At 39.4% G+C, this 26,014-nt stretch overlaps 1 protein-coding gene across 12 annotated transcripts in view; it reads left to right on the top strand.

Moving 5' to 3' along the window:
- Positions 1-5,209: 5,209 nt before the first annotated feature.
- LRRC4C (leucine rich repeat containing 4C) overlaps positions 5,210-26,014 on the top strand; it is a 582,163-nt gene continuing 561,358 nt past the window's right edge. For 11 of the 12 annotated variants that reach the window (XR_015701892.1, XM_087745991.1, XM_087745987.1 and 8 more), the window contains exon 1: positions 5,210-5,765. The gene's annotated coding sequence lies outside the window, so the exon portion shown is untranslated. The remainder of the gene's footprint in view (positions 5,766-26,014) is intronic. The other variant, XM_087745993.1, reaches the window with a different exon arrangement.

Below are 26,014 nucleotides of genomic sequence, written 5' to 3'. Positions count from 1 at the left end.
AAATGTAATAGTGTAATACCCCAATTTTTTTGCTATCAGTGCTTCTTCAGTATAGGATAAATCAATCCAAGGTATTTAGTTTTAGTTTAGTAACTTTCATCTTGTTTCTTAAACAGTGATGCAGTGTTTAATGCTGCCTGTATACTTCAACAATCCAGCTGTTTTTAGTAAGTGCTCAGTGGTGTGAGAGTTCTGAGAAGACATGTACCGCAGCCTTTAATTTTTGCAACCCATGTCTCTGCAGAGAGGAAGAGAGATAATAACTATCACAGATAAATGCAAGCAAATACAAGAAGAATGGTCATATTAGCTCAAGCTGAGGATCTGTATATTGGAGTATTCTGCTTGCAGTGGTAGCTGTGAGTGGGTGCCTTGTTAAGAGGAAAGGCAGGGCAAACAGGCAATGTCCCTGTCTTTCAAGTATTTTCTCCTGTCTCTTGACCATGGAGGAAAAAATATAATTTCTTTTGGGGTGGTGGTAAGGGAACAGGTATATATTAGAATATAACATTAATGTAGGATTAATGTGGTTTCAAGTCTGTGGGCATGGTTTTCCGATTGTTTTGGGGGGTTGTTTTTTTTGATGACAAGCTGTAAGCTTTCTTTTTGACGCTTTCAAAATAAGGCTTTAAACCTTTCCCCCCCCCTCTTTCCCAAAGAAAAAGGTAAGGAAACGTACTTTTTTTTTTAACTTCTGACTTTTGATCAAATTGGGTTTTCTGCCTAAGTCAGGTATAAGGTTTGAAAAATCTGTCTTCAAATAATACCAGCCAAACAGCACAAAATCACGGTGATTACAATTTATATTTCAGCATTGCAGGATTAATTTGAAATCACAGGCTTGAGGCACTGAATTAGAGTAAATTTTTAGGCAGAAGGCTGGAATCTGATGGTAAGTCTCTATTGTAACTAAAAACATCCGCAATGAAAACTGCTCAATTTGCCAAAGAAGTTGGTTTTAAAGAAGACTGCCACTATATGACATGCCTATCTTTAGTGTGTTTCTCAAACTCTGAGGAACTTGCTTGTGTTGCTCACTAGATGATGACTGTGAGTTTTAAGATGTAAAGAACATGAAGAATCTGTTTGCTGTAGTTACGCTCTTGTATTCTCTCTCTGGAGAAGAGAGGTTCAGGATGAAATAATTATTGCTATTATTCATATGCCTATTGCAACCAGAATAGATAGATCCTCACCCTATGCTTTCTACAAAATACACAGCACAGGTAGAAATCTGTTTACCGTTTGCCTTGAATGTAAACTTCGCAAACATTTCAGGATTTTGCCAATATTAATTTTTCTCCCTCCAGATAATGTTCTCTTGCTTGTCTGCTTTTCCACTTTCATTCACTGTTTGTCTCCTGGCAATCTTTGTGGTTACAAGCAGGCTTCACAACTCCTGGGAGAAAGTACTGTGATCGCTTTTCAATAAACCTCTTAGTATTGTACAGGTCAGCTCTGAAGGTGCCTCAGTCAAACAGTGGCAGTGGTGCTGGGCTTCCGTAGGAAGAGTTGCCACTGCCCTCTAACAGAGACAGCAGAAGCCAACGTGTGCTGCTTCACAGTCCCTGCAGTTTGTAGGCCAGCATATAAATTTATACCATCCATTGATCCTGGCTTTAAGTTAGGACTGGGCTGAGGAAAGTGGTGGCTGAGAAACTGGTATGTATTTGCTTCTGATGATTGCTACTAGGGGTGTTCATCTGGGTACTGTAGACAGCTGGCAGTAGTAACTCCTCAAACTTCATCAGCCAGAGCTGCCTGGTTTTAGGTACCCAGTGGCAGCCTTAGACTGTTTATATGAGCCTCCTGGATCATCTTTCACCCCTGCTGTGGTCTTGCTAATAGCTTTCTCAGTGTGGAAATTGTAGTCTTAAATATGACTTTCCTTAAAAAAGCCCCTGAAAATTAAGAAGCAGCAAGGAGGCTGGGCTGACAAATAGCATATGGACTTGGGGTTCATAAAATCAAAACAGGTTAACATAATATAAACCAAGTGAAACACTGCAAAAAACTTCGAGGGACTTTGGAGGTTTTGTGTGTGTGCATGCATGCTGGTTCAGTAGTTTCTCTACTGAGGCCTTTATTGAGAAATAAGAATTTCAGAAGTTTTCAGAGGTGTGATATTAACTGACAGGTCATCAAGTTCAGCTAAGTTAGGTGAGGGCCAGAGTGAGAGGGAGTTGAAGTGCGGTTTAGGGTTGGTGTGTTTGTTTTTTTTTTTTTTGGAGGGCAGGGAGTGGTATATCTTTTATCATCATAAAATCATGATTTTAAGCATCATGTGGGAATATGAACAAAGATGCTTGTAAGTAGACAGGGGAATGATGAGATATTTTGTCCAAAGCGTTACACTTGCTGCCCCCAGGGGGGAAAAACCAAAAACCAAACAACCCTTGGAAGCGCAAAGGATGATTCTGCCTTTTGATTAACATGAAACTAATCAGCAGGTAGTATGTTTTTAACACAGAGGTAAGGACAGATGAGGTAGGACAGAGGTCCTTGCCTGCACCTTTAGGATTATGATGAGCAATACTTGGAAGATACTATTAACAATAACTTATTCTTGCACAACTCAATCTTTTTTTTTCCTATTTAACGTGTAATCTGTCATGGAAATAGGTATGAGAATGCAAGTCAGTTTAATTCTTTTTGCTGTTGTTCCAGTCCCATGGATTGTAAACATTAGATGTGTGAATTGGTTGAACTATCTTTGGTGTAACCTTTTTTTATGTACTCAAGGGATTCCGAACGCACCTAGAAAAACAACTTTATGTTGGTGGAAAAGACTATCCATGGTGAACTTTGGGCTAGACATGAGGTCTGTCTTGTGAAAGCTTAGCTGACTAGTTAAAAGCTATAAATGTTATGTCACTGATAAAATCAAGATTCTGAGAGTAGCCAAATTACTCACACCACAGTCTTAGAAAGTAGAATATGAACTGTTAGCTTCCTTAGCATGCGTTCTGGGATGACATGTTCTCAAAACAGAAAGTGTCAACGTCGCACTATAAGCTCATGACATGCCTGTGGCATTTTGGACACTGCACAAGGTGGAAAAGGTTTATGACAAGAGTGTTCCAGTGAACAGAGCAAAGTCAATATGAAGGACAGCTAAATACATCAGGGCTTCTCAGTGTGAAGAAACTAGTCCAGGGTATGACAGAAGATAATGAAGCTGTGAGTGGCATACTGAAGTGTGCAGAGCATTCCTGTCTCTGACCTTGCAAGTCTTTATGGCAGAGATAATTAAAGGCTGGGACAGCGTACTTGGGAAATATCACTATTTACTTCCCTAGATCTTATTGTTGTCTCTGACAGTGACCAACAGAGGCAAAATTTTGGCTAGATGGACCTTCAGTCCAAGCTACTATGGCTGCTCATGTTCCTGTGTGGATAGGCTCAGTTATGTTCATGGGTGAATGAGAATGTCTTTCTGTTTAAGCTCCATAAGTCAAGAAAACAGCAAGGTGCTATGCAGTGTTGGGAAAAGGATGGGTTGCAGAGAAGAGAAATAATTGCAGCAAAGAAGAAAAAAATCAGTTACTCTTCACAATGTATTCTGTTAGTTCTGTGGACTTACATTATAATTTAAATCTAAAATGATTTATAAGAAAGTTAAGCTGAAAAAGTGAATAAAAGCCCAAGTGACATGTGATTAGTGGAACAGGGCTGGTCTTCCATCTTCTGTAAACCGTTCCCTACAGCACCCTATATTTCTCTTTCCAGATACCATGGACATCCAGGCTTTTTGTGCTGTGTGGTTTTGTAAGTTCACTGGCTGTCAAAACTGCAAGGTTTACTTACCAGTAGAAGGCTTTTACTCAGTGTTAGTATTAAATATTGTGGCGACAGTGCCGTATTAGATTGCAGTCCTCTGTGCTAAAGTAACAGTAATACTGCCATGGTCAGTGCATCCAGGCTTCCTTGTCAGCTAGCCTATGGATTGGCTATCTAAAACTACGCAGACATTTCTATCTCTGAGCTTGTTCAATCACAGTTTAGTTGCTAGCTCTTTGTTATACAAAGCACCAAGCTCATTTCACGTAGCTCATTCAATAGGGAGCTCTATCAAGTATATTTGGTTACTCAGGCCTATGAACTGGTTCCTTACCAGTCCCACATCGTTATAACTTACTGTAGTAATCCCCAAGCTTCTTCTGAAGAATGGTTTATTTTTGCTTTTACGTTCCTGAAGGAGTCTCAAAGTGTCATCTGCTGCAGGAAGCTGGAATTATGCATGCCAAGTGAGACAGCATTGCATCCTGAACCTGATGCATAGGTCTGAATTACCTATGGGAAAGCAAAGGCAATATGACTGCTTTCATATTTCCTGGGAGTCAATTACAGCTAGGACTTACACTTGCCACAACAGAATACCTGGGTTCACGCGCCAATGCAGGTCAGCTACTTAGACAATACATGGAAAATCTGTTTTGGCTGCTGGATTGAGAACTCTAAACTCATTTCACAAGTGAAAGGTTTCAGTAGAACAATTCTCAGTACAGGAGGGAATTTAAAGCACCTTCATAAATGCAGTGCTGGATGTCTGCCTCAGCTGACTTCTTAAATTTCTCTTTTCCTGCCAGAAATCTTTTCTTTTCTAAAAATATTTACTTGACTCTGCATATTGCTGTCTAATCTAGAGATGGATAACACAGTGCTGATTTTAAAATCCTGACTGGTACAGGATATAAGAATGACTTCTAAAATAGTGCTAAAATGAGTTGCTTTGGAACAAATTTCTAACCTAACATGCTCTTCTGGGTGTAGTGGTTTCTACACTACCCTCCACTCCCTCCCCCCTGTAACCACTACTGCTGTACTAATCTTCTAGACCATTTAGTACCCTCCTCTTATCCGAAGTAAAATACAGTTGCTGGCTCTGATATTCATTAAGTGATAATCCAGATTAATTCACACTTTCATGTAGAAACAGGTCCTATTTCAGCTGCAAAGAAATCCAGATCTCCCCATGGAAAATGCACACACACATGCATGTGCATGTACGTACACTCGCACACAGTATGTAGAATGCCTTAAAGAAACTGTAGCTAACCACCTTATTAGTATTCCTCCCTCCTCTGTGTTTCACTTGCAGCAACAGAGGGCTGAGCAAAATGCAGTAGAACAGGGACAGAGACAGAGCTGGCAATCATCTCGGTGCAGGCTGCTGAATGTAGGGGGTGGGGGGGATGCAGCAAAGCAAGATTAATAACCTTGCCATAATCCTGTGCACCCTGGAAGGAGATACCTCTGGTGACTGAGCTGTTCTTGTCTTGATTAATTGGACTGAGTGAATGAGTGGCTGGCAATCCACCTGGTTTGGAGGCGACCCCCTGGTTTTGCTGTTCTCTGAATCATCTACCCATCTGGGAAGGTAACAGTGAGACGTACCATCTGCAGCACACGCAGCAGCTATTGGAGGCTACTACTGACAGTTTGCACTACATTTTTTTGGTAAGCAAGAAGCCAGGTATATTGTACAGTAGGATATTTCTGTGCTCAAGCTACTGAATTTCACAATCTGGTCCTTCAGCAACCCCCTACGCTCCCTTTTCCAATTGCCTTTGAGTTCTGGGCTTACTTTTGGCATAGTCTCCTGGACGCGTTTTGCTGGGGATAGAAAAGCAGTAAATGGAACCTCTGAAAACTAATTCTTTTGCTTCTGTTTGACTCAAGAAAGAGAAAAGCAAAAAGAATCAAATCCAGCTGGAGGAATTTAAATTTCTTTCTGAGAAGTTTACCGAGGGACTGTACAAAAGGTAAGTCCAGGGGTTTGTCTACCCCTTCTGTTTCCTTGTTTGTTTCCTGCTTGCTTGTCTGAGCTGGGGAAAAAAGCTAAAACATGAGTACTGGGTGCATATGGAGCGTGGTGTTTGTGAAGTCTGTGCTTGTAATTTGTATCCCCTTTTTACTTCCTTTTCTGTGTGGGGGGTTTTTTTCCTTCTTCTCCCCCTGCCAATTGCACAGTAAAAATGCTTGCATAATAATGATCTGTAGTGCTGGAAAACGTTAGTTAAATAGCACTAGAAAGCTCTTTTCATTTCAAAGGTATTAGAATTTCTAGGGAGAGAATTCTTTTTATTAAACCAGCTGAAATATTTGTAAAGTATCTAGAATGGCAAGAAACATAGCTCATACAATATCTTCAATAGAAGTCTCCATATTCTCATAAATCTTGTCTAGTTTTTTTTCTCTGCATTTCAGTCAGCTCTGGAATGATGAATATGTAAGTAAAAAGCCGCTTCTGCTGTTAGCGGAAGTAGATGGTAGCAGAATGGAAATTGAAGATTTGTGCATCACTTACATGAAGTTCATCTGTTTGCTTCTCATTAACCTTTTGAATGCTGCTGCTTTCTTTTTATTTCAGCTACAGAATTTATTAAATATGTAGGGCGAAACAGTAATAATTCATATGGAACAGAGTGCCAATCACAAATGAGTTCTTGTAGGCCCTTAATTTTTGGGATGGAGGTGCTACCAAGTGCTCAGGTGACCAAAGTAAATGTCTCATCCAGCATGGTTCATGGCACTCCAGTATTTCTGGAGATCTATCAGTCATACGGCTGTGGTGCTACTCTGTGTTTAAACCTGGCACTTATCCTTCCCCCCTGCCCCCCCCTGCAGTTTCTGCAGGAACAGTATGACTGTTGTAGCCTTTCCCATCTTTCTATTAAATAATAGAAATAAAATACCATTGCATTGCAATAGAATCGGAGCTCTTGTAGTTGAGCTTTTTTTTATTGCTGCACTGATAGTACTTAGCATTCCCAAGGAGGTGAGAAAACCATCTGTAAATACATTTCAAAGATGCTTGGTTCTTCAAATGGAATTGCTAGGTACTCACCTCTTCTCAATTATATGAATATGAATGACTAATATTGAAGGATATGGTACCTATCTGAAAGACTGCATAGGTGGTTATTTAGTGTAAAGAGACATGGATCAAAATACAGCTCTACTGAATAACCAGATGTTGAGGGGCTTGTATTTGTATGTATACATATGTAATGTATGTAAAGAAAAAGGGACTTACCTAAGATTTATAAATACAAGAACACATCAAATAGGATGGACCTTTGATCCACTTGGTACAAAGAAGTATAATGACCCTTCTTGTAATAGATCCTGTGTTGTAAAGCTAAAAACTTAATGAAAAGGCTCTGCTTCAGAGTAATCAAATCACTTTGTGTTACTGCATCCTGTCAGTCAGTCCCTCTATTTCCCACTGGTTTTGCATAATAGCTTTAAAGAGGGATTAAGGAAGAAAGGAGAACTGGTTATAGGTGTGTTTCCCCTCGTTTTCTGGAAGTGATGTTCTGTGTTGCATATGCCTTTACTCTATATGATTATGACAAATCTCTTTCTGGGCAGGATGCGGTTTGCTATAGTTTTCTCTCATTGTACTTTCCTCAAGCCCCATCGCATGTAGCACATGCATCTGTTTCATCAGGCACTGAGCTATGCTCTCTTTTAACTATGGGGAACAGTCTGTGTGTAATGAGGGCTCAAAAAAAAAAGGGGGGGGGTGGAGAAATGACAACTTAAAATTTTTAGACCCTTACCCTGGTTTTAGAATTGAAGTATGTAATGAGACCATCAAAGCAGAGATGTTGACTGGATGAAAGCAGGGGGGAAATGTTCTGCCTGGAGATGAAACAACTTTCATATTCTGGGGAAAAAGATGACACGTTTGCTTCACTAGTATTTCTATGTATTCTGATGTGTAGGATATAATTTAGTAGTGCTGCATGCCCTAAACTGAGTGGGAGGGTAGTCACCTGTATGCTGGAAAAGAAAAGATGTCACTGCTCTCTTGATATGGTGTCCAGATGTTATTAATTATCTATCTCTGATCATCAGTCCTACAGAAGTGAGGCTAGTGTGGATTTTTTTGCATGTAGTGTTATCTCAGTATATACTGCAGACTAAAGCAAATGGTGGTTATTTTACATTTTAACAGATTCACTGAAGAGGACAACTCATGCTTCTTCCCTGCCCCCCCAGCCCCAACCCTACCTAAGTATTTTTATTGGTTTAGTAGATTTTCATTAGAACTTTGCCTGGATTTAAATTCTGACTTCCTAATTATACTGTCATATTTGCTATTTTTTGTTTTTGTTTGTATGTCTTATAATGTACACAATATTTTATATAACATAACATGTTATATCATGGGATCAGTTTGGGTTTCTAATACCACTGCTATTCTTATGGCAAGAATGGAAATGGATAATACTCAGTGCTAGCAGGTTTATTGTAGGAACAGGCTTTAGCACCAGTTGGACTATGTGTGTTTTTTTTTTTTTTTTAAATGTTCAGTTAAAAAGAACTGTGAAAAGAATGTCAAGTGTTTCATTTTAGGGGCCCTTCCATTTTAATTGCATTTCATGGTGTAATGCCCCATATGCCTTCAGTCTCACCTAATGTGGAAAATGCTTTCTTCTCTGTACTGTTTGGGTGCTTGTATGAGCTCAATCCACTATGCATTTTACATCTTGCTGAAATACGAAGGGAAGGCCTGCAAGGGTCTTGCAGTGAGTGTATCACAGGTGGTGTCTTTCATCAGGAATATGGGTACAATGAGATTCTCGTGAGCTGAATTATCTAAATATTGTGTTAAGAATAAATGGAAGATAAAGAAAACTGAAATTTCTTTTTCACTTAGTTCCAGTTAATTGAGTAGCTTCCTTTTCTCATTGCTGAAGTCAGCCAACCAGGCACTAAGATTCTCCAGCACATGTTTCTGTGTTTCTAAGACCCAGGGTACTTTACACATGAGTTCCTCCTTCCTTCTGAAACAAGCTGGGCAGAGAACTGGTGAGTCAATCTTGGAGCTCTGCAGTGGCATGCAAGCAAGGGGAGGATGGGAGAGAGGAGATGTACCAGCAACTCCAGGACTGGAACCAAAAGAACAAGCCCTGTGGGATGGCAGAACACATCGTTTTGATTGCTGACTCATTGTCTTGGTCTGCAATATTATCTTACACTAATGTGATGACACTGGGCCTGGCTTTGAAATACGGAGCCAGAAAAGAGCAGTTTATCAGTAAACACACACTGCTTATGAATGTGTCCTTCTCTAATGGTACAATGGGCCAATGGTCTAACGGCCAAATTGTATGATCACTGGAAATTCCTGTGGGTAGAGTTAGTGTTCTTAAATCTCTTACTTCAAGAGAATTAATAGTAAGTAAAATTTACTGCTTTTAGCCACTTAAGAAAAAACTGAAGTTACAAATATATCCTTTCGGTTGACAAGTTAGTTGATTGCAATAAATTACTTCCCCCCCCCCCCCCCCCATTGCTCTCCTTCCTTCTTTTCATTCTGTGTCAAAGAATAAAGTTGAGCAATGAAGGAGACTCAGAACCCAAAATTCCAGTTCCTGGGCTGGCAAACAAACATGATAGATAAACTCAAAACTCTTAAGCAGCAGATTAAAACCAATTAATTTTCTGCTTTCAGTACTCCCAGTTGGAAGTGTGAACATTAAGTTTGTTTGGGAGATTGTTTAATTTCTTGGCTTTTCAAAAGGACAGTTATTCCAGTTGTTTAGGGAAGACAGCCTTTGTGGTGCTATCTGTTATTTGGCCTTTCACACACTGAGGTAGCCAAGAAGGCATCCTTTAGTAGTAAGAGTTCCTTATGTTTTGATGAAATTCATGCAAAAGATCATGTATTTTTGTTGCATTTTATAACAACAAAAAAAAAAAAGAGAAAATGTTGACTTAGACACTGTAGTTTTCAGGAGTGGTCCAAAAGAGGAGTGTTGAGAGCATGGTATACATATGCAGGTATTTGCTTCTAGAGGCTGTTACTGTTCAGGTTGGTAAGGTAGTGATGGTGACATTCTCAAAGTTGATTCAAATGCCCAAGTGGTATGCTGAGTTTTCTACAGCTATTTCATACTGCTGAGGAGGAAACTTACCATATCTGTATTCTTAAAATCTGCAAGATGCTGCTATGTAACAGCTCTTGCTGCCAAAGTTAGAGTCGTTACGTAAGGTAGGATCCTATTGATCCTGGAGGAGGGTAGTGGGCAGAGATTTTTTCAGAAACCGGAGGCTTTCTTTCTCAGAACATATACTGCAGAGGCAGAATGGTAGCAAGGAATCTAGGTGTCTTCCCAGTGTGTACTGAAGAAACTTTTTGTATGGACAACAACTATTTTTTAACTTGCCAAAGTTTCTTTACTCAACTGGCCATCAATGGTAGGTATTCTGTGTGTACTTTGTGCATTGCAAAGGCTAGCAGAAACATCAGCATAAAACAAAAGCATACTTAAATGAGGCTCATGACTGAAAATATGAAGGGCTTCTGTTGCTGCATTTTTGACATAGCTTTGAGCTTGCAACCTGTGGCAGGGAGAGTTTTCCATGAAGCCCATTATTTTAACCCCTTCAATTAATTTAGGATGTTGTTTTGGTAGGTTAAATTTATGTCAAGTGCTCATGAAGTCCAGCACGTACGAGTAATTTGAGACTGTCAGTTCCAGTCCTGTTCATCCTGTTTACAAGAGTAAGAAAAGGGTTATATCCTTCTCTGTTTAGCTCCTCTGAAATATGGTATGAGGTAAAGATACAGACAAGTGAGGTGGGAGGCCAGTAACTTTTCTTTTTTTTTTTTTTGCAAATGTTTGCTTAATTTGATTTAACTCCCTGTGGGAGCAAAAGAGTCCTCCCCTTCCTATTGCTTAGTTGTAGAAGAAAATTTTACCAGTGTAACATGGGGCTACTGAGCAGTGGGCATGTTTTTCATATAATCTTCACTTTCTTTTTTTAATTTGTCTACTAGTATATAATCTTTACTGTCTTTTCTGCTGTCCCAGAAAGAAATTGGCAAATGAGAAAGAAAAGCAAGACTTCTGCATTATGTACATGGTGGATCACCAGTTATTAAACCAATAGGACATTTAGGTATTATTAGGTAAAGCTAGGGATGGCACTTCTTTGCCTGTGTGATTTCCCCCCACCCCTTTACTATTCATCAGTTAAGCATTGTTGAAAGCATCATGCAGCTTCTAGTTGAAAGGACAAAGAGAAGGTGAATGTTCTGAGATTAGGCCTTTCTACAGAGGCTCTCATATTGAGGCTGCATTTGTTTCAAACTGGTTTTATTTATAGGCTTTTCTCTGGAGCTACACACTGTAATAACTGTGCATTTCATGTAAACCTATAAATCTTCACTATATCCTCACTTATTTCAGGAAGAAAATGAGGCACTTCGAAGCTAAATGATCTACGTACAGTTTACTTAAAACCTGCAAGAGCAGCCACCTTCTGGAAAGCAGAAGATTCAATAGTAAAAACTTGAGAGAATAGAGTGGAATGGGTGAACTCAAAGTAGGAAGGAAAAATAGTGCAGAGATTACCCCGAAGACAAAAGTAGTTTCATATTCTTGTAAGGATACAAGCAGGGATTGCATTGTACCGACTGCACATGGAAGCAAATTTTACTTTTGCATGCAGTGAAAGTGTATTTTAGCAGTTTGGGTGGGGAAAACCAGGTTGTAGAATGTTCTTTTAAGCATCTCAAGCATATGCTTCAGAAATGCCACTTACTCAAGTCCAAAGTCTGCATTTTTATTTTGAACAAGGGTAGATACAGCAAGGCTATTAACAGGAGTGGCATTATCAAAACTCCGTAAGGGATTTGGATCTCTCTTGAAAAAGCTTTGAAAACTTAAGCCTTGGACTTTAGGCAATTTGGACTACAGTTCCGTAAGCAAAGGAATATATGTGTGCCCAGAGGAGGGCAATGAAGTTGGTGAAGGGTCTGGAGCACAAGTCTTATGAGGAGAGGCTGAGGGAGCTGGGGTTGTTTAGTCTGGAGAAGAGGAGGCTGAGGGGAGACCTTGCTGCTCTCTACAACTATCTGAAAGGAGGTTGCAGAGAGGTGGGGGTGAGTCTCTTCTCACTAGTAACAAGTGATAGGACGAGAGGAAGTGGCCTCAATCTGCGCCACGGGAGGTTTAGGTTAGACATCAGGAAAAACGTCTTCACTGAAAGGGTGGTCAAGCATTGGAACAGGCTGCCCAGGGAAGTGGTTGAGTCTCCATCCCTGGAGGTATTTAAAGAACGGATAGATGTGGTGCTCGAGGACATGGTATAGTGATGGACTTGGCAGTGATAGGTTAACGGTTGGACTCGATGATCTTAAGGGTCTTTTCCAACCTTAACGATTCTATGATATGTTCCTGGGAATACTGCATCACTGCGGACTCTTCAATTATTGTATTGCAACAGGGTTGTAAATATTAGTCATGTTGTTTATCTGTTCAACTGTGCAATCATTCTTCTCGGGTGGAAGTGCAATCTAACTCTGAGAACAAATGGATGAGACACATAGTTTAGACCACGTTTGGGCGAAAGGAGTGTGTGAACTGGAGAAGGGTGTAGGCCCAGGAAAACAAGACACTTTGTATGGTTAGAAGTTTATATGGGTATGTGCTAAACTTGAGTTTAGATGGGATTGTTGGGAGAATTATGGGAGTGATGGGTTCACAATAGTTAACATTTGGATCAACTGAATTCAGGAAGTCTGAAGCAAACTGAAGCATGCAGAAGAGGTAACTTAATATGTAGGTATGCAAGAGCTTAAGTATCCAGAGATAACATTCAAATAAAATGACTGATGCATTGAAAATTTGTATCATAAAGGAAGTATGAAGTAATTTAACTGAATGGGTAGGTATTTTAATTCATTTCTGAAAAACCAAGTATTACGATTTCTGGAGTTTGTGAGATAGACCTTAGAATATTTGACTATGTGGCAATTTTTATGTAATCACCCACATGTCTTCCTGTGAAAAATGTAAGTCAAAACTGTGTAAGCTTTGAAGATTTTTAATGACTAAAAAAAATTGTGAATGGCTTTATATTATCAGCTCTAGAATATGCAAAGGAATTTGGCTGAATTAATGTATGGCTGGATTAAAGTAACCTGGTTGTCAGGCAGTAAATACCATGCATTTTCTTTCTCTGCTTCGTTTCATATCATGCCTGATCCACGTGGGTGTTTTGCCTCTGAGATTTCAGTGGATGCTTGCAGTGGAGCAAGCTGCGCATAGCAGCGCTGCTCAGAGGCACCTCTTGTTTTCCTGTGGCCTGCAGCAGTGTATCTGTGCTATTTACTGGAGAACAAAGTGGCCTCAGGGGAGCAAGGATTGCCATAGTCTTTCTTGGCTCTGTCGTGCCCTGCAACTACCATGCGATATAGCTGAATAGTAAGGGAGAGACAGTATAGTCTGACTTGTTAGTTTTCCTTTTCCTCCTTTGTCATTGATATTCAGGGCTTGCTGCAGTAACCTGATGCCCTCCTCTTACAGAAGTCACGACCTTTTCAAACCACAAAAGATCCCTTCACACTGGGATTCCCTTGACAATCAGCTTTATAGTTTAAGCAGCTTTATGCAATACCGAAAACAGTGACAGTTGAGAGAGGTAACTAGGAGACTTCTTATTATAAATACTTGGCTTGGGAATGTGTGCTTAAGGGTCTTAAGCTGCCTAAACGAGTCTGTTAATCTGCGTTAATTCTTATTATATTCTTTTTCTGAAGTAGGCGGAGATGCAAGATCTTTCTTTTCATTTAGATGAATAGAGAAGTTCCACACCTGTCTTCAGATACATCAACTCAACTCCGTTCTGTAGTATGCAGGCTTGGGATAACACTTTCTAATACATGAATTGTCAAAAGTCGGGGATTAGTGCTTTAGATTTCTCCTGTTTTTAGAGAGATGCATCTCTGCGTTTCTACCTACATGTGAACTTTTTTCCTCTCACGGGGAATAATTTGCCACAGGCAAGTGGTGTTAATTACAGTGTTTTCCTGTATGGGATGTGTTAGGTTAGAAGATTCCGTCTTGTGAAGAATTGTGTGAAACTTTCCAAGAGTATTAGCTTCAAGGCTATTTATGAAACATCTCATTTAACATATGGAATGTGTATGTTCTACTAGACATGTTTACAGAATGTAGAAAGACAAGGGAAACTTAGTAAAAGGTCTGTCCAAAATACTAATTTTCATGTAATGTAATTTCCCATTTGAAATCAAAGCTTTGCTGTGAATCATGAACTCTTCAGTGATGATTCTATCTGGAATTTAATGAAAGCTTTTGAGGTCTAGCAGTGGAGTAGCCTAAGTTATTTCATCATCTCTTATCTGTCTGACATAAACCTACCTCCTTGTCTCTGGTTAGGGATGAGCCAATTTGAAGTCTTTCTGGTGTCGTCAGCACAAAATATGCTTCCCCACCACCACTTTTCTCTTTATGCTTTTGGGTATGGGGAGGGAAACTTCAGGAGCAAAATGTTAAAGTGATGGTCTTGAGGATGCAGAGGAAGTAACAATGGATAAAGCTACTATGATATTCGTAAACATTTACTTTGCCAGTGGAAGTGAGTTTTTTGTGTTAAATATAACAGGAGGGAGGTGAAAGTGCATTTTGGAAAATCATGATTTTTCTAAATCTATGAATATTTGAGAAAATACCACATATTTCCAAATGTAACAGAAGTTATTATTTCCTAAGGTTATTTTGTCCAGGTTAAATGTCTGTTGTACAATGAGAGTGCTCTCCTTTTTTGTCAGAAACCATGCCTGAGCTTTTAACACTTAAATTCTTCTACTTCTGAATGTTGCTGATAATTGTCTCTTTCTTTTCATGTTGTTTAACTGTAACTGGTGTACTAAAGGCTGCTTTTCTGATCTTGTCCAGGCCCTCAGGCAATGGAAGTGAGTAGGTAGTTCCAGTAAGGATGTCAGTTTATGAGAATAAGCATCTGGCCTCCAGTTGTTGTTCTACAAATTATTGTCTAAATAGTACTTTTCGAATGTAGGTGCATTTCTGCAATAACTTCAGGCTTAGGCATGTTTAATTATTTAAGCCTAGTGGTAAGCACTACAAGAAGCAGTGGAGGAAAGGTCACTGAAGGAAGAAGAGCATGTCTTCCACAAAAGGCCCTGATGTTGCATTTGATTTTAGTAGGATAAAGCAGACACTAGAAAACATTAAGAATTTAAGGTTACACAGGCTTTGTACTATCGTTAGTAATGTGACTGGAAATTGCCCTCTGTTAGTGTAATACTTTGTTTGAATTTTTAATATTACAAAGGAAGGGAAATGCTTTAATTGTTTCAGTTTCTAAAAGAAATGATGAATATGCTCCTACTTTTTATGGAAAATACCTTGTTAGGAGGTAATACCTCTTAAATAGCTTTTTGCTTTTTCCAATGGCATTAGCTATCACAGCTACACGAGTAGATCTGCCCAAAACATTTTTAGTGTAAAACTATGGTGTGGAGTTGTGTGGTTGGTTTTGTTTGTTTGTTTGTTTGTTTGTTTTTAACATCGTATCTTAAGGTCTGCTACTTGAACTCTAATGTTTTCCTTTCCCTGCCTCCCTCTCCCCCCAGAGTTTTCAATTTTATTTTTATGACTTGAGGTTAATATTGAGAAGGAGTTGATGTGTGCGTGATATGAAATGACACTAATGTGTGTTGCCCTTGCTTTTGCCCCAGATGGGAAGTCTTTGCTGACTCTACATTGTTTATGTAGACTTGTCTCCAACGAAAGAAAATAATACACCTAATCAATACTCTTGTTACCTTACTCATTAGACATACTAAGCCACAGTAGAATAGGCAATATGCACTTCCTTTAAATCAAGGGTAGTGCTCTGGCCCTTTTGGAGCGAGCGGGTGCTTATTCTGTTTCAGCTGACATTACGAAATTTCAGGTAGCAGCGGTTAGAAAAAGTCTTATATTTGATCTACTATAACCATACGCAGATACTGTGATCTGTCTTGCTTTTGCTTTCTCTATGACCTGTTCTCCTGTAGGGTAAAGAATGTATAGATTTATATACTGTATAGTCTACTAAAATTGTTATTGAGCTATTGCATTAAGCTGGTAAATTGCTCCCCCAGTGCATGACTACTACCCCTCAGGACAGAAATGGGAAGCTTCCCTGCCACCACCTTGTGTACTCCTGACACTTGTGCTATTTCTGATTAACTTGCTTTCTCCGTATTACAGTAACAAATATCTTTAATGGCATTTCATTATACATACAATGCCCTGAGTTTCATAAGATGAAGAAATGCTTTTACTTACTTGGGCTTTCAATCTCTACATGCAGGCACTCGGCAAGCAGTAATAATTTTTTTTTTTAATTTATTGTTGAATGGCTGTTAAAATTCAGTCATTTCGTGAGACAATACCTCCCTTCTGATATCATACTATTTAACTTGGCAGAACTGGAACAAAACAGGATGCACAATCAATGCAACGCAGTAGAGGGTCAAGGCTGTGGTTCAGATACATGATCTTTTGCTACCTGTGACCTTTAAAGCCCAAATTATTCTATTGAGCTACTCCTCCACAGGCAGGAGTGAGCATCAGAATGCTGGTGTTGCCTTGCTGCTGCCTTCTGTGTTATCTTCAGTGGCCAAATAGGTTTAAAATTATACTTCAGTAGTGCAGGACAGAGATGACAGAGAAATAGGTCACTTTGGAGATGCCTGCCTCTGAACTACCTGCACCAAGCCCTGGCTAGAACTGATGCAACTGCCATTCATGTTGCAGCAATAAAGGAATAAAGGTAGGTCACCATGTCAAGATAGTGGACAGTCGTTGTGTCATTTTAGGGTATAAGGAGGAACTAGACTATTAGCAAGGTTAGTTTTGGTTTTGTTTCTAAACATTGCCACAGTTAATTCATTCTTTTTCTTTGCTTGCTTGCCCTATGCTGGTAAGGATGGAGATGAAATATGCAAGCAACTTCTGACTCATTCTCTTCCACACCAGCTAGTCCAAGAATAATTTGAGAAGCATTAAGCAAGAATTGAGTCACTAAATCAACCATTAAGTTCCGACTTGCTGTATTGGAGGTGATGTCTTGCTTTCCATTGTTTTGCGTAGCCCCTGGTTCACACTGGGTGTGAAGCTCTAGCCGTAGTCTGTACCGCAGCTTATGCTGATACATCATGTTACAAATCGTGCTTGGAATTGCAAGGTTGATTGTGTTTCCCTCAAGGGTAGAAACAAAAGCAGAACTGTGGGATCAGTTTGAATAATATATATGAATGTTACAAAACCCATGCAGGTGTTGTGCTGCTTTGATTGCTCTGTGGCTGCGTAGGGAAACCAGAGTACTGACACTGATCTCTGAGGACACTGACAGGTAAAACTCAAAATAGTCGGACCTTGCAGCAGCACTGGGGCTTAGAGACCCTACAGCAGTCCAGCCAGCAGATCCCAGCAAAGGATCTACTTGCAGTATTTGGTAAAATAACCCCTGTAGCAAGAGTTTTAAAGAAGGTAAGGCTATGGTGCATGAATCTACAGTCACAGGCTTAGAGGAACCTCTGCCCCTTGAAGAAGATCCATATGGAATTTAATGGATATGTAGATTGTAGGCTTCCATTGAAAAGTAATAGGACTACATGGTGATTACTCTTAAATTTATGGAATATAAGAAAACATTAACATAGCACTTTCCTGTAGGACTTGTTGAACTATCCTATAGCATTTAATGTTTGGGATGTAGTTTTCTATTGAACTTGATGTGAGGATCCAAAAATAGAAAACTATGATTAAAAAGTAGATTCCCCCCCCCCCATGCATATTCCTTACAGAGCAAATGTATTTACATTTAGGATTTTTATCTAGAGTTGAAGCACAGAACAACAGTATAACTTTTTACCCCATTACTTCTGTTGTGGTACAGAGGATAGGTTTAAAATGTTAAGTAAACTTGCTCTTAACATTATTTCTATATTTAAGGCTTCATCTACATGAGGTAAAATGAATATTGCAACAGTGTAATCGGAAGAGGTTGTTTGTGAGTGTGTGAAATGGGGAGGGAAGGTTCATAAAGATGGTGGCTTTGACTTTGTGTTTGGAAATTAATGCATTAAGAACTTAAACGTGGAGGTGAGAAAACTATGGGGAGGGGTTAAAGTTTTCAATTCTCAGACATGATAGAGACAAAACTGAAACAGAGTATATACATTCAGTAGTATATATATATTCTTCCTCTACAAAGTTTTAAAATAAAAATTTTTTTCTAAATGAGAATGAGGAAGCACTGAATCCTTCAAGATAGCCTCTACCATCCTCTGCGTAAATGTAACTACAGTAACAACTTCTATAGGAGCAGATTTGAGTGGTGTTTCCTCTGGCCAGTCTTTTTGCAAGATTGTATCTGGAGCCAAGCATTAAAAGACAGCATTTCAGTGCTTTAAATCTTTCAAGCTTTTCCCTTTGCTGTTTTTTCTGGACCTCTTACTGAGTTTTATCATGATTGAAAGTAGACAGTTTAAAAATCAGTTTGTTTTCCTGGTGACCTGGAACTGCTTTATGCATAGCTCTTAAAGAAGCGTGATTTCTAAACTCAATTTATCATGGTGCATCATAAGCCTTGGGAACACTAAGTCCCCAGCAGGACTCGTGAAGCACCTGTTCAGCATGATTTCTCTCACCTAATTGCAACTTCAAAAGGGAATGGAGTGGGTAAGAAGGCCCGAGGGGGATGCGGAGGTGGGTGCCGGCGCAGGTGCCGTGCTCGCCGCTGGGCACTAGGGGCTGCTGTGGGGCTGTACGCCCTGGCGGGCGCCGGGGCAGGCCCTTCCCGCAGCCGGGCAGGACTCGGCTCCTACCGAGATCCTCCTAACTCTGCCTTGCTTACCTCATTAAAGCAGAGTTCCTCTAAGCAAACATAAGCTGGTGGTTCTAACAACTAATTATTTCATTAGCTGCGTGTATTGATGTGGCTTAATATGCTTACGGGCAAGTACATCAATCCAATAAAAATAGGGCAAAATGTGTTCATTACCTCTCTTAATCCCCCCCTCCCTTTTTCTCATAACAATAACTTCTTTAATAAAGACATTTTAATTTCGTTGTTACCCACTTTTGACCTAAAAAGCTAGCTAAAGTTCAGGGTATTAAATACTCCGTTAGGAGGAGATGTTGATGAAAGTAACTTGACTTTGCTGAATCAGTTCACTGAGTAGGGAAGAAATTGAGCAGCAGAACAATAAGCTTATTTCAGACACTGATGAGTCAAAAAAGAAGGCCTTAATCTTTACAGAAAGAGTCAGGAGTCTTTTGTTTGTGGTGTATGAGTTTTGATCACTCCCTCTGATCTTGTGTGTTACTGGGCTGACTAACATGAATAGTCAGTAAGCCATCTCTGCCCCCATCTGTGTTAGGGGTGCAGAGGTCACTGTTTAAGGTACTTGGTTCCATGAAGGAGACTAAAACAGTCTTGCAACTATAATGAATAATGGTTATTCACACCTCAGGACACTGAAAATGTTTTAAAATTATGAAAATTTCTCTTTCCTAGATGGAAGAACGCAGATGCTCCACATCCTCCCCCTCCCCCTTTTTTTTTCCCTCTAATTTTTTCTGAACTGTTTGCTCCACCGTAGAGTTCTTTTGCCAGGATGGATTTGGCCAGTGTGGAGTGTCAGAAAGTAAATGACAGTACTTTAGATCTACAAACTGCTTTTCAAAACAGTGTCTTGTTTACTTTATAGATGCACAATTAATATTTCCCCTTGAGAGAGAGAAACTAGCTGCCTGCTTACGCTAGAATAGCTAGTAGGGTTAGTTATCCTTAGGAATCAGAGTAAAATCCCATTGAGACAAACATCACGTGTTCAGAACACTTGTTTCATGATTCACGTAGATTTCGGTGTGTATAATCACATTACTTTTACCTGGGTCATGTTTTTAAGGTGGTTCTTCAGTCATAAGGTCTTAAAGTTGGAAGACCTGAAATCTTCAGTTCTATCCTAAATGAAAGCTCTTCACCAAAGTGCTATGGCAAAGGGCTAAACTTTGTGCAGGTTCCACAGCTGTAAAATATTGAAGTTGTCTTTACCTCAATTTTGAAGTTTTGACTATAAAAACAAAGCGTAAGTCTCTATCAGGAATCCGATCATGTCCAGTCTCTAATGATTTGGAAAACGATGACATATCTATAGTGTACCTCACTAGCAGTATAACAGAGTATGTGACTGAATTTGAATAATTATCTTAATTTTTTCTGTTAATCAACCTGGCTCTTGAAGTATGATACCTTTATTATTCTTGCCTGCCATATAGAACTACTCCTGCAGTAGGAAATTAAGTGGCTTGATTTACAGATGGACTAAGTGACTTTCTAAGTCATTCATACTTATGAATCTAGCAGTATGAAAAAAACCCCACTATTCTACTTATTTTAGTGTAACCATGATTAATTTTTGAATCAACCTGGAAATACAATGTGTTCTCTTTCTTGTCCCTCATTTAAAAAGTACCTGTACAATGGAAGTGTCCGTGAAGTTTTGTAAACTGAGAGAGAGAGAGAATAGTCCTTGAAGTCTTTCAGGACTGTCTTGAAAAGCCTTATAGAAACAGGACTATTTTTCTTCTGGATTTCTTTCAACTTCTCTCAAATTTCTTTGAGAACCACCAGCCTTTGCTTTTCTGAAAACACATTACTCCTTGTGGCAGCTGCTTAAATAGCAGCTGATGCCAGGACTTTATATGTATATGAAAGGCCATGGTGCAAATCAAAACCGCATGCATTGAGGACCGTAATACATCTGTTACTGGTAATGAGATGCATTAACACAATGGAAATGATCTTAATTCTAATGAACACATGGGAAAGGGGGAAGATGGGTGCTCATGGTAAGGCATGCTAGAGATTTATCTCTTTAAAGCACTTTGTAACCATTTTTGTAACCATTTAAGAATGTTTCTTTCAGCATCCTCATAATAAAAACCAGTAAATGTTCGCTTTCCAGACAAAAAAAATAGTATTGAGATATTGGCAATTCTGGTATGTTAGTTTTGGGGTAATGCTGTAAGAGCTTCTTGCTACTAAGCTAATGCTCACCATTCATTATGTTTTCATAAGGGTAAGCATCTTGAACATATGGGCTATTCTGTGAGCTAGAAGTCCAGTGCAACACTGAGTGTTTCAATTAACTGAATATTATAAATGCCCCTTCAGAAAAATCCTTCTGCATATTTAAATTGTGTATATAAAATAAACTTATAATGAATTGTGCCATGGTTTACCTTTATGCCACAAGTTCAGGTATTTATCTTTTTTTTTGTTTTGTTTTGTTTAGGATGTTTAAGAATGAAGAAATAGGTCATCACATGGCAAGCTACTTCCATATAACTCTAGGACTAGAACAATATCTTCTCAGTTTTTTCTTTAGCTGTAAAGAGAATAATATCAGTGTCCAAAAGATGCAGTTTGCAGCACTGTAAATCATCCTTTCTCCTGCTTAGAACTGGGACCTTACTAATAGTTTGTGTAGTTGGCAGTAATTTTAGAGGTTTTTTGAAAGGTTATTTGCTTCTACTTCTGCCTCACTTTCTTTTCTTATCTGCATAAACTTTGTACTTTTCTGGGAAGGCACTTTTCTTTCCCTCTAGAAATCTCACTTGACATTTAGCAAGGGACGTTTGTAAGAATGTCAGATTGATGAGAGCTGTTTGCTGAAGGCTCATCATGTTCATTCAGCTGAACAATATCTGTTGTTAACAGCCATAATTATTATGAACAGGTTTAAAAGGACAACCTTATTGCTGTACTTTGGCAACATGAGTTTGAGCTGCTGGTTACACAGTGTAGTACTTGGCACGTTATGTTGCTTGTTATCTTCAAAGTGCTTACAGATATTGACTAATTAAATGCATTAGAGGCTATCTGTAGGTCCTTTGGTTGGGGGGCAGCAAAGAACTGCCTCTTCATTTGTATTGTACAATTTGTGAGTGTTTAGGTTCATAATGACAAGCAACAGATAGAGACAGGAACCTTGCAGTTGAAGCATGACTCTTAAGTTTTGCTGAAGACTTTCAGACTTGGTTTCACTTTACTGTATACTCTATGGAAATTCAGTAACTATAAAGCCTTTCTTCTTTGGTAAGAAAAGAGAGCACAGGTGTGGCTATGCAAACAAGCTGAGGCAGCAGTATCACCTTACTGAAGGTACTGGAAGCTGCTAAGAGTGAGTAAGAAGTTCCAGGGGCCTAGGCAAAATAAATTGAGTTTTGGAGTTACAAATGTGCAGTATTTGTAATACAAGCGACCTGACCCACAAGTTGCATTGCTGAATCTTATAGTCCTTTAGTTTTTACCTAGGATCTCTTTCATCAGTTGAGTTCCTAGTGATGGCTATTCTGCAAAGAAAAATGGAAGCAAAGGCAGCTTACTGGGCATAACAGAATTGTCATGTGTTTTCTAATGTTTTAGTTAGCCAGGCATAGGATGTTTAAGAAACGAGATTCCTGTGCTAGATTGAGTATCTTTTACTTTATTATGCAGAGAGCTCTGGGAAGATATGTAATCAAATAGGTACTTGAGCCCAGGCTCTAGTGACTATTTGTGTTAATTGATAAAAAGATTGCTGCGTAGTAGCTGAAGTGGTAATTGGGCCATATGTTAGGAAAAGAAAGCACACGTTTGGCCAGCTGACTCTCAGTATTGAATGTACCCGACAGAATGGGGCAATATGTCTTACCTATGTATTTCATGTGTATGATGGCACTAAAGCTAGAAATTGTGATGTAGCTAAATAGATACTACAAATGCAAAGCTCTCTTCCCTATGTTTTTGAGAGAGCATTGCATTTGTAGAAGTGTCTTTGCACTGGTCATCCTTTCAGTTTGTGGCATAGGGAGAAATATCTACTTTCCTTAAATTTCTCTTGAAGTTTAGAGGAAGCTGATTGCAAATGAGTTTCAATACATGAATTTAGAAGCACCAATAACTGTGTAATTTGCTGTTTGGGCATTTATATACATCATTGCCAAGAATTATGAAATAATGTTTAGCTGATTAATATTGCTAGTTAAGTGTGATCAGAACAGCTGTACTGAGCTTGAAACTGTGTGACATATTTGAGCCTTTTAGACTTGAAAGCAATTATCAAGATATCTCAAAGCTGGATTTTCTTAGACCTTGTGTGCCCTTTTTGCATAAGCAAGCAGAAGTCACTTTTCAAAGTTCTCCACATTCACTAATTCTTATTGTGGCATTAATAGCTATATTTGTTTCAAAAGGCTTGCATGCATAGTAGTTGACTTCATAATCTGGCCTTTATTTGGACACATGAAACAGAATTGAGCTTTTAAAAATTCAGGCCTTTGCTCCTTCTGGCATTGTTTAAATTCAGTTGTCATATTTTAGCTTTACACCCTTCCCTTCCTTGCTTTAGATATCTATAGTTTTCGACAAAGTATTGCTTGTGATCATGAGACACTCCAGTTGTTCACTGACATAGCTGGGAAATAGAATGTCCTGAGTTGGAAGGGACCCACAAGGATCATCGAGTCCAACTCCTGTCCCTGCATAGGACAACCCCAAAAATCACACCATATGTCTGATAATGATAAGATCATCCACCTTTCTGTTAGCTTGCTAGCTTCCAGTGGGCCTTAGTTCCCACTTCACAGCTCCTCTTTTGAAGAAATTGTGTGAACTGACCCTGAATACCATTGTTGGCTTTCTGTCTCTGAAATAAAGATATCCAGTTTGGGGGAGGGGGATGATTCATAAACATGAAATACACAAAGCTTCAGGGTGTGCTTTTAATGATTCCTGTCTACTTACCTATTCAGCGATGTCTCATATTATCAGGGTTTATATTCATTTTGGGAATGATTTCTGGTGAAATGGAGCTTATGGAGGGAGAGACCAACCTACTTTGAGGCTAAAAAGTAGGCCGATCAAAGGACAGCCGCATATAGCTGTGGGTTTGGAAGGATGTCAGAATGGTGTCTGTCCATATGTCTGTCCACAGAAAGATCAGCTATACTCATTTCATTTTTGGCAGATGTCTAATTTCTTTTTAAAGACCTCCAATGATGAGGACTACACAGACTCCCTAAGCAAATTTGTCCTTTACATGAAGCTAGTGAGCTGTCAATGAGAAGTTGCCTGTAGAGCTTGAATATTGTAAATACAACTGATAATGCTGTCAGTGCCCTCATCCATGCACCAACACACTCATCCTTTTTCCCATCAGCGTGTGCCTGATGATTTCACAGATTATGGTCCTTTAATTAGAGCATGGCAAATTCTGCCAGAGATTGATGCTCCCAGGTCCAGTGCAGTTTTGTGTATTCTACCAGACTATTGCTGGGAAACCTGGGGGTTTGGTTTCACTTAGGGCTGTTTCTGGGGAGATTGCAGGCTTCTGGAACTTGACTGTCCTTTGCAGCTGCCTCTTTCCTCAATCATGTGAAGAACTTAGGGTTCTTCATGTGAAGAATTTAGGGTTTAATTTCTTCCTAGTATCTTGTGGTTTGCTATCTGAAGTAATTTTCCTTATAATCATGTGATCTTCCCTCCAGCCGCCAAGTATGTTTTCATAAACAGAGCATAATGGATTTGATGATACTTCATGTGAGTAGGGATAAGTTCCCATACCCAAAAGGTAGGGATACCAGATAAGTGATAAGAGCAGATGGCACTGTCATTATCAGAAGAAAACGGCTAAAGTTGCTTGAGAGGGGGAAATGAATCAAAGAATACTGTGCATAAGCATGCTCTCAGCTATCTTTACATACTTACCATTTTAGATTCAGCAGATACCTCCTTATGCTGCTTTGCTCTGCTTTCACCTACAGGTGTGTCCTCCCACCGCACCCCTTACTTCTTTGCTCTGTAGACAAGAACCATGGTATAGCTGTTGACCTAGGAAGTGACTGGGCAGGAGGATGTAGGACAGAAATGTTTTCCTGTGGCTGGAGTCAGAGTCTGAGTCCTGAGTGACCAAGTTGGGGAACAGAGATGGGACAAGGTGGGAGTCATGTCAGTTCTTGAAAACCTCAAGCCTTGCACGAGCATCTGGAGCTAAGCAATATCCTTGATTATTTCTCCAAGCGCTCTATTCAGTTTCATCTGCCATATGTGTTTAGCTGCTTGCAGCACTTACTTGCTTAGATTTATGAAGTTTCCATAATGTAGTTGCATCTTGATCATCTTCCCTTCCTAGGCAGTTACACCAGCTAGATGATCTCTCTATAAGATGAATCAAGTCAGTGTTGAAACTTTGAGCCTTTTATCTAGGCTGGGGGGAGAAATGCTGTCCAATGGTCTTGGCTTGGGGCTAGAAACTGAAATTTCTGAGTGTTACTCACTGACTTGTGAGTAGGTTTTTGTCAGAACCCCTCCCCCCAAGAGAAAAAAAAAAACCCACAAAACACCCCCCAAGAAAAAAACAACCAAAAAACCAACCCCAAACTTATTTCTGTAAAGCTGGGTCTGGGAATGTAGCGTTCACCAGTCTTTGTCTGTCTAGAGAAACGTTTGCTGTTGTGAAGTGCTTAGAGACCTTGGTGCACAACTATAGTACAAAATATTTTGTCATAGTGTCTACTTTGCGTGTCCCACTTCTCTTTTTTTAAAAAATTTTATTTCTGATTATCATACAGCTGTGGATTTTTTTCTGATGTGAATCCTAGCTTATAGAAATGTTTCCTCCAGACTTTTTGGTTTGAATTTTAAAAATATAATTGAAAGTGTTCCTTTTCCCTCTCCTGAATCCTTATTTTTGTTCTGTTGCTGTTCAGTTGTCCGTTTCATATATCACGTGTTACTGGTTTTCTACTTGTTATTTTGTTACATTAGTTCTTAGGCTCTAAAGAATGTAATCCTATTGTGCTATATGCTGTGCAAATGTAGGACAAAGACGATTTCTCCCTGCAAGATCCTGTGCTTTCATGTCTGAGATGGGAGCCAGATTGTTCAGACACATGGATAAAAAAATACAGCATGTGAAGGGTGCTTAGTATATTAAACATGATGTAGGCAAAATATCTATTTTAGGAGTCGGATTCTTTATTTATAGTCCTTTGCACACCTTTCCAAGAGACACATTAAAACTGCATCGCCTGACGTGATCTAGCAATCAGCTCCCTGGGAAGATGCTCTTTGAATGCAAAGGGATGGAGAGTCTATGAAAGAGCAAGTTCCGCAGTGGCTCCTT

Source organism: Nipponia nippon, unplaced genomic scaffold, assembly GCF_047370975.1.
Source record: "Nipponia nippon isolate SJK-2023a ecotype South Korea unplaced genomic scaffold, ASM4737097v1 scaffold_10, whole genome shotgun sequence".
In the NCBI taxonomy this organism is placed as follows: domain Eukaryota; kingdom Metazoa; phylum Chordata; class Aves; order Pelecaniformes; family Threskiornithidae; genus Nipponia; species Nipponia nippon.
The sequence above is the reverse complement of the archived record's forward strand: the minus strand, read 5'-3'. Positions and strand labels throughout refer to the sequence as shown.